The sequence below is a fragment of the Terrapene carolina genome, unplaced genomic scaffold, assembly GCF_002925995.2.
Source record: "Terrapene carolina triunguis isolate 2854851 unplaced genomic scaffold, T_m_triunguis-2.0 Scaffold68, whole genome shotgun sequence".
In the NCBI taxonomy this organism is placed as follows: domain Eukaryota; kingdom Metazoa; phylum Chordata; order Testudines; family Emydidae; genus Terrapene; species Terrapene triunguis.
In genome coordinates, this window is record NW_020664419.1 from 77,120,269 (window position 1) to 77,129,684 (window position 9,416).

Genomic DNA, 9,416 nt, shown 5'->3' on the forward strand with positions numbered 1-9,416 from the left:
GGTGGCCATCGGTTCGAAAGGGGCACCCATGAGTCTAGATAGGACCAGATTGAGGTCCCACGTAGGGGCCAGATGACAAATTTGCGGGTACAGACTTTCCAAACCCTTGAGGAACATGCTGACCATGGGATTGGAGAAAACCGAGCGCCTGTTTTCGCCTGGGTGGAGGGCTGAAATCGCTGCTAGGTGTACTCTGATAGATGGGACAGCTAGGCCTTGATGTTTCAGGGACCAGAGATACTCTAGGATGGTAGGTACTGGCACCTCCAGAGGGACAGTATTGCTCAGGGCACACCAGCAGGAGAAGCGCTTCCATTTGGCCAGGTATGTGGACCTAGTGGAGGGCTTTCTGCTACCCAAGAGTACTTGCTGCACCGAACTGGAGCAACGCAGCTCAGATTGAGTCAGCCATGCAGCATCCAAGCTGTCAGGTGGAGGGACTGCAGATCTGGATGACATAACCTGCCATGTTCCTGAGTGATCAGGTCCGGCCACAATGGTAGAGGAATTGGTTTGGTCACCGACAGATCGAGGAGTGTGGCATACCAGTGTTGTCTGAGCCACGCTGGAGCAATCAAGATTAAGCCGGCCTTGTCTCTGCGTAACTTCAGAAGGATCTTGTGGACCAACGGAAACGGAGGGAAGGCATAGAGCAGGTGGTCTTTCCACAGTATCAGGAAGGCGTCTGACAGGGAGTCCGGGGAGCGTCCGTCGAGAAAGCAGAACACCTGGCACTTCCGATTTTCGCGAGAGGCGAAAAGGTCTATGTGGGGAAATCCCCACTTCCGGAAAAGAGAATGGATAACGTCCGGACGTATCGACCACTCGTGAGCCAGGAAGGACCTGCTGAGGCGATCTGCCAAGGTGTTCTGGACTCCTGGGAGAAATGACGCCACCAGGTCGATTGAGTGGGCTATGCAAAATTCCCAGAGATGTATGGCTTCCTGACAGAGGAGGGACGACCGCATTCCGCCTTGCTTGTTGATGTAAAACATGGCCGTTGTGTTGTCTGTGAAGATCGTGACACAACGGCCCTGCAGGTGTTCGCGGAATACCTGACATGCCAGGCATACTGCTCTCAGTTCCCTGACGTTGATGTGCAGGGTTATTTCTTGTGTGGACCAAAGACCTTGTGTGCGAATGTCCGCAAGGTGAGCGCCCCAGCCCAGAGATGACACGTCCGTGGTGAGGACTAGAGAGGGCTGGGGGGCATGGAATGGCATCCCCCCCGCAAACAAGGCTGAGGTTTAGCCACCAACCCAGAGAGGATAAGACCTCCGTCGGCACCGTGAGTACTGTGTCCAAACTGTCCCGGCCTGGACGGTACACTGACTAGAGCCAGGTCTGAAGCGGGCAGAGGAGAAGTGTGGCATGTCTGGTCACGAAGGTGCATGAGGCCATGTGGCCCAGAAGACCGAGGCACGTGCGTGCTGTCGAGGTCAGGAAGCTTTGTAGGCCATGAATAATGGTCATCATGGACTGGAAGCGGGATTGTGGCAGGCATGCCTTGGCGAGATTCGAGTCCAGGACCGTCCCAATGAAGTCTATTCTTTGGGTTGGCTCCAAAGTGGACTTTTCGGCATTGAGGAGCAGGCCCAGTTGCCTGAACAAGCTCATGACGAACCGAACATGAGACCACACCTGTAGCTCGGAATGACCCCGAATGAGCCAGTCGTCGAGGTACGGAAACACTTGGATCCGATGTCTGCGGAGCAAGGCCGCTACAACAGCCATACATTTTGTGAAGACCCTTGGCACTGTGGACAGGCTGAAGGGAAGGACGGTAAATTAGAAATGCTGCTGGTTGACCACAAAGCGAAGGAACTGCCTGTGCGGCGGGGAAATTGCTATGTGGAAGTACGCGTCCTTCATGTTGAGGGCGGCGTACCAGTCTCCAGGATCCAGGGAAGGGATAATGGTACCCAGGGAAACTTTACCATGAATTTATTGAGTTCGCACAGGTCCAGGATGGGCTGAAGTCCCCCCTTTGCCTTGGGGATTAGGAAATAACGGGAGTAAAAACCCCTGCCCCTCAGGTCCTTTGGTACCTCTTCCACCGCTCCAATAGACAGGAGCGCTTGTACCTCCTGTAAGAGGAGTTGCTCGTGAGACGGGTCCCTGAAGAGGGACGGGGAGCGAGGGTGGGAAGGGGGGGGTGGGAAACAAACCGAAGATGGTATCCGGTTTCCACCGTGCGTAGGACCCCAGCGATCTGATGTTATGCGGGACCACGCAGGGAGGAAATAGGAGAGGCGGCTGGAGAAAGGCGGGAAAGGATCCTGCAAGGAGACTGGTGCTCCGTCCTCAGACGCACCTTCAAAAGTTTTGCTTGGGCCCCACTGATGGTTTTGGGGGGCCCTGATTCTGGCCTGATTGAGGACCAGATTGTCGTCTCCTATTACCACGACCACGCCTTCTAGTGAAGTCTTGCCGTGGTCGAGGGTTAGGGTAGGTGCGCTGTGGTTGGGGCCGGAAGGGCCTATGTTGCGTCACCAGGGTATGCATGCCCAGTGAACGCATGATGGCCCGGTTATCCTTCAGACTCTGCAGTCTGGGATCAGTTTTGTCTGAAAATAGACCTTGGCCATCAAAGGGCAGGTCTTGTATAGTTTGCTGCAGCTCCGGTGGAAGACCGGATACTTGCAGCCATGAAATATGGCGCATAGCCACGCCCGAGGCTAGAGTCCTAGCCACCGAGTCCGCCGCATCTAAGGATGCCTGCAGGGATGTCCTCGCCACTTTCTTGCCCTCTTCTAGCAAGGCCCCAAACTCCTCCCTGGACTCCTGGGGAACCAACTCCTTGAACTTCCCCATCGAGTTCCAGGTGTTATAGTTGTAACGGCTCAGGAGGGCCTGCTGGTTAGCTACCCTGAGCTGCAGACCACCTGTAGAATAAATCTTGCGCCCGAACAAATCCAGGCACCTAGCGTCCTTGGACTTAGGGGCGGGCGCTTGTTGGCCATGTCTCTCCCTCTCGTTTACAGACTGTACAACAAGGGAGCAAGGTTGGGGGTGGACATACAAATATTCATAATCCTTAGAGGGCACCATGTATTTCCTCTCCACCCTTCTGGCAGTGGGAGGGATAGACGCCAGGGACTGCCAGATTGTATTGGCATTAGCCTGAATGGTCCGAATGAATGGTAAGGCTACACATGTGGGGGCATCGGCCGATAAAATGTCCACCACAGGATCCTCAACTTCCACCACTTCCTCCACCTGTAGGTTCATGTTCTGTGCAACCCTACGCAGCAGGTCCTGGTGTGCACGAAGATCTATAGGCGGTGGGCCAGTGGAGGACGTGCCTGCCACGGCCTCATCAGGCAAGGATGAGGAGGACAATCCCTGGACTAGTGGGTCCTGGGGAAGATCTGGTTGAGGAGGGTCCAGTTGCCCTACGTCCACCCCACTAGGGGCATGAGCCTGTTCAGGTGGCAGGGCGGTCGCCTCCGAGGCTATTGGGGGAGGATGGCTCACAGTGGCTTCAGGCACCCTATGCTCCGAATGAGCCGAGCGAGAAGCGCCTGAGGGGACACCTTGGGCTTGGTGGTATGCCCAAGGAGTCCAGAAGGACCATTGTGGGGGTCCCTGGTCAGGATCCTGTCCTTCATCTGGCCCCTGGCTAGCGCCATCCGCGTCTTGGCCCTGGACATGGTAGCCACTTGCCGCTTGGGACAACGTCAAATTTGGACGTGAAGGCCAAGGCGGTGCCGAACGCGCCTGCTGCGTTGAACCGTCACGGTCTGTCGGTCTGCGACTGAGAGCTGGGGACCGGTGCCAGGGTCCCAAGCGGTACCGTGATCGGGTCCGGGACCGACGGGCATAACGGTGCCGGGAGGCCGATCTAGATCTCGACGAGGACCGACGGTGCGGGCGGTGCCAGGATCGGCTGTGAGATGATCAGTGCCGGGAGCTTGATTGGTACCGATCATACCGGGAGGGAGACCTTCGGAAGGCGGAGCGGCACTGTGAGTACGACTGGTGCCGAGATGGGGATCGGGCCAGGACTGCGAGCGGTGCCGAGACCGGGACCATCTGCGGGACCGGGACTGGGACCTGGACCGGGACCAGGAGCGGTGCCGAGCTGTCTCGCTCTGTGATGGAGGCCGCATGAAGGTGGGCTTCCTTATGGATGGAACAGTCCGCACCGGCGGTGCTGGAGGGTGAGACGGTCCAGACTCAGTTAGTGCGATCAGGTCGCGAGCGGTGGAGAAGGTCTCCGGAGTGGATGGCAGGCCCAGCTCAACCACGGTGTGTACTGGGGAGCTTATATGCACCGGACTCAACGGCACTTGTGGCGCCAGAATCGACGGTGCTGGAGCTGGCACCTTCGCAGTGCAGTCCGGCACGGTGCGCTGCTCCACTGGGGCCCCAGGCGATGCTTGCAACTGCAGAGGAGCAGCAGGTGGTTTGTGCTGCTTCTTGGGCCGTGAAGACAGCGAACGGTGCCGTGTCTGTACCGGTGCCAAGAGACTTTGCTGGTGCCGAGTCGTTCCGGTGCCAGAAGCGTGCTTCGGACCGACGATGCCTGGTCCGCACGCAGTGCCGAGGGCACCGGGCTAAGTGCCGCTTCCATTAGGAGCTGTTTTAAACGAAAGCCCGCTCCTTTTTTGTCCGAGGCTTGAAAGCCTTGCAAATGCAGCACTTATCGGGTTGATGAGCTTCCCCCAGGCACTTCAAGCAGGAGTCGTGGGGGTCTCCTGTGGGCATCGGCTTGAGACAGGCCGAGCAAGGCTTGAAACCCAGAGACCCTGGCCATGAGCCCTGGTACCAGGGAGGAGGGAAGGGGATAAACCCCGTTTCCTCTACGTATATACACACTATGTACAAAAACTTACTAACAATTACACTATAACTGTTAAAACTACACTAAAGAACTATCTACAGTACAACGAGTAAAGCTAGGGATGTGGAGGTCAGCTATGCCGCTCTCCACAGTTCCAACGACCGTCACGGGTGGTAAGAAGGAACTGAGGGGGCGCTGGGTCGGCAGGGGCATATATCCGGCGCCATAAGGGCGCCACTCCAGGGGACGCCTCAGCCGACCCACTGAGTGTTGCTAGGGTAAAAATCTTCCAACGATCGTGCACGCGGCACGCACACACCTAATTGGAATCAATATGAGCAAGCACTCGAAGAAGAACAAGAATTTCCAAACAGATATTTCAAAAGGATTCTGGAGGATGTTTTTATGGGGCTTTGGTTGTGCATTTTAAAAACTTTCAGTGTTTTAAACAAATTCTTGCTAAATGGCAACAGATTCCACCCTCTTATGGAAAAACCAACGCAGGACAAAGTGGAGTGATACCCACATCATAACACACACCACTATGGACTGACAGTAAATGGCCCTCTTGGTAGGACTGAATGGACACTGAACTATGAACTCACCTCTAAAGATGCAGTCTCTCCTGAGTAGGATAAGGCCGATTGGCAGGGCAGCAAGAGGAAGCTGGCATTGCTGAGCTCCATGCTGGAGCTGTTTTGAGAATATGTAACATTGCATCCTACAAAAGAACTTTGGTTCTCAGTGTTGGCTGTCGGGCACCTTTTACAAGCACTTACAACCACTTTTTAAAAAGTAATATTTACTGCAGACTCGCAGCACACAAACTACACAAACTGACACTGGCACATCCCATAAGAATACGTTACATTTTAATGTAAAAATGGTGAAACCAGCTTCTCTGCCACCTCTTTAGACACCAAATTTGCTTGCAGGCCCAACTCTGCAAGTTGTATAGCTGAACAGCACTGAGCACTTGGAGGTTGGATCCCAGCCAGGGCAGCCCTTGGCTCTGGAATTGTATAAGTGACCCTTCTTACACAGGGTCCAAACATCAATGAGATTTTGCCTAAATAAGGAGCTAAACCTTAGGATTTGACGACCATTGCCCATGCATGGCTGGTACTTGTTCCCAGCTCCTCTGTACACATGCGTACACTCCAAGTCAGCACAAATTGTTTAGGGGAATGAAGATATCACCATCCTATCAGCTGGGAGAGAGACTTTCCTCCCTTCATCGTGTCCATATTAATCACTGGAGGGCTCCCCTGCAATCAGGGTGACTATGAACAGGACATACTAGGAATACCCATAAATCACTGAGAGCACTGCTGTACTGAGTAGGGTGACCAGATCACCACACTAAAATATCAGGACACATTGGGGTGCCATCAGCCCTGCCCACAGTCCACCTCTGCTCCTCCCAGGCTCTGCCCTCACTCTGCTCCAGGTCCCGCCCCCTTCTCGCTTGCCCCCCCGCCCATGCCCTTCCTCATCCCCCAGCCTGCTGCTGGCTTGCTGCGTCCCTCCTCAGTCCCTCACCCACCGCTCACCTCTTCACCCTCCCAACCCCCACTCACCCCTACGGTGCCGACTTCCCCTTTGCCAGGTGGGTGCTTGCCCACCCCCGCCTCTTCCCCCTCTTCCTCCAAGTCCCCGCCCCTGCCCTGCCTCTTCTCCACCTCCTCTCCTGAGTGCGCCGCATCCCCGCTCCTCCCCCTCCCTCCTGGAAAGCCCTAAGCGCCGCCAAACAGCTGTTAGGCGGGGGGAAGTGCTGGAGGGGGAGAGGAGCGGGGACGTGGCACGCTGGGGGGAGGGGGTGAGAAGGAAGGAGCTTGGCTGCAATTTTTCCCCATGGGTGCTCCAGCCCCGGAGCACCCACGGGGCCAGCGCCTCCCTCCCACTCGCCTCCTTATCCGAATATTGGGACAAATGGCGTCCCAATCGTACATTGATCGGGACACGGGACAAAGGGTTACATATCGGCACAGTCCCAATTTTATCGGGACATCTGGTCACTAGTACTGAGCTTTCTTTGTAGACTCAGGAAGGGATTAAAATATGGTGTAGAAAAAATGCCAGCTTGAAGAGCACCAAGTAAAACATATACTAGGTATAATGTCTATTTCATCTTGGATAGCATCACCTTTAAAGAGGAGGACATACCCTCGTCATCTTAAATGGCCTTTTACAACGTTTACCACTTATGCTAAACAATCTGTTTCACCTTGTATGTAACCATGACACTGATTACTTTTCCAGACCTGAAGAACTCTATGTAGCTCAAATGCTTCTCTCTTTCACCAACACAAGCTTCTCCAATAAAAATTACCTCACCTGCCTTGTGTAAGATATACCAACACGTTTACTTTACACATTACCTATTGTATCAGTGCTAGCATGAGGAAAGGCAGATATTTTCAAGCCATTAGGAAACTATTACAGATCACATTCAATTAGTATAGACTTGTAGGAATTTGTGGAAGAGAAAAATTTGAAGTCAATTTCCCATTATCTGTGGAATATGACTAAATTAAATTCACTTGAAGTTTCCTACAAGGAAAGTCATTTACAAGCCAATTTAGAGTTCAAAAATTGAAAATGTTTTTCACAAATCTGAGAAAATACCCCTCGCGTTTTAGGAAGAAAAATGGACTAAAAATGTACACTGTAGAAATCATATGGATCTACTTTCTATACCCATTTTCTAAGTTAAAGAAGGATGCAGATACAACATACGTGAGTGTACTAGTTGGAACAACAGTTTGGGCAAACTTCCCAAAGCCAGTGGTGATTCCCTAAACAACTGAGATCACTCGAGAGAGGCTTTTCCATTTTAGACAGCAATGCAAACAGCAGGTATCTGCAGTGAGGTAAGGCAGACTTCTCAAACCAAGATACCATTTATTAGTCATCTGGAATATAAAATCTGCAAGTCTTAAGCTTACCTTTCCAATGTTACCCTAAAGACAGACTCCACATTGGTGGAAGCAATGGCTTTGCCATGCCCTGATTCTCTGAGATCCATTTTGACACTCTCTCCCCATCTGTCCTCCGTTCACAGCAACAGCCCTAAGAGCAGTCTGTTCACACCTGTCCTTCGTTTCCCAGCTGCACCCATGTGGTGTTCACATGTCCAGCGTGTCTCTGCTTCCCCGTTCTTGGGGCTTCCATTGTCTCTTCCTGATCATCCATTAACAAATGGAACAGGACAGACACATATATGTGAATGTGTCTAGTATCCAACCAGACAGCTACATGTTTCAAACACTTAGTGCCTTCCCATTTACACTCAATGCACAGCAGTACCAAGTGCATAGGGAAACCAAGGCAGACATAGGGCTCAAAAAAATAGTAGCAAAATCCTCCCCTTCATCATAGAATACCCATATTTTGTGTGTGTGTGTGTGTGTGTGTGTGTGTGTGAGAGAGAGAGAGAGAGAGGGGAAATGTCCCCCCCCCCATAGGTTAGAGTATACAATGGAAAAGGAAGGATCCTTTTTAATGTCAATAAGACATTAATACTCTATGGTGAGTAGTAAGATGGGAAAGAGTGGCTCAGTAAGGCTTTATCCCCAGAAAACTATAAATGATTTAGTGCAGCTCCCTCCCGAGGAAGCGCTTTCAGTTTGAGTGCCTTCTATCAAATTAATTCAAAAGTTTCTAACTAGGACTTGAATCGATGATCAGGAACAGTCAACATGTATTCACCAAGGGCAAGTCATGCCTGACCAACCAGATTGCCTTCTATGATGAGATAACTGGCTCTGTGGACATGGGAAAGTGGTGGATGTGATATACCTTGACTTTAGCAAAGTTTTTGATACAGTCTCCCACAGTATTCTTGGCAGCAAGTTAAAGAAGTATGGATTGGATGAATGGACTATAAGGTGGATAGAAATCTGGCTAGATGATCGGGCTCATCGGGTAGTGATCAATGGCTCGATGGCTAGTTGGAAGCCGGTATCAAGCAGAGTGCCCCTAGACTTCATCCACTGCAACTTGAGACCATTACTCCTTGTTCTGTCATCTGCCACCACTGAGAACAGCCGAGCTCCATCCTCTTTGGAACCCCTCTTCAGGTAGTTGAAGGCTGCAATCAGACACCCCCTGAGCCAGCCAGGTAAAGTCAATGGGGCTACTCATGTGCTTAAATCCCTAACTGATTAAGGGCCCATATCAGGACTGTTTACATAAAATACAGTGAGCCAACAGAACACAGGACAATTTTTTTTATTTAAATTGTTCTTTCAGCATTTTGAAATGTTTCAAAAGTATTTTTTTAAAGCCAGCTATGAAGCTGGCCACAAAGCCTGAAAGTTTAGTGCTGAAATTTCAGCTTGAAATATTGTGACTAACTTTTTTGTCAAAAAACTGAATTTTGACAATCAGCGCCAGCTGTTACTATATGTAACTGTTGTAATGTATGTACTGTAACTCATGTCATACTTTAACTCATGTTAACAAAACCATCAAAAAATCAAGGGTGGAAAGAGAAACAAAATTGTTTGGATACTAAAGTAATGTAGGCCACACAAGTAAAAACATATGTTTATACAACATGATTTTTAAGTTCCAAGTGCATTCAACTTTTCTTCCAGGTTTATTCTAGAAATCAGAATATTTGAAG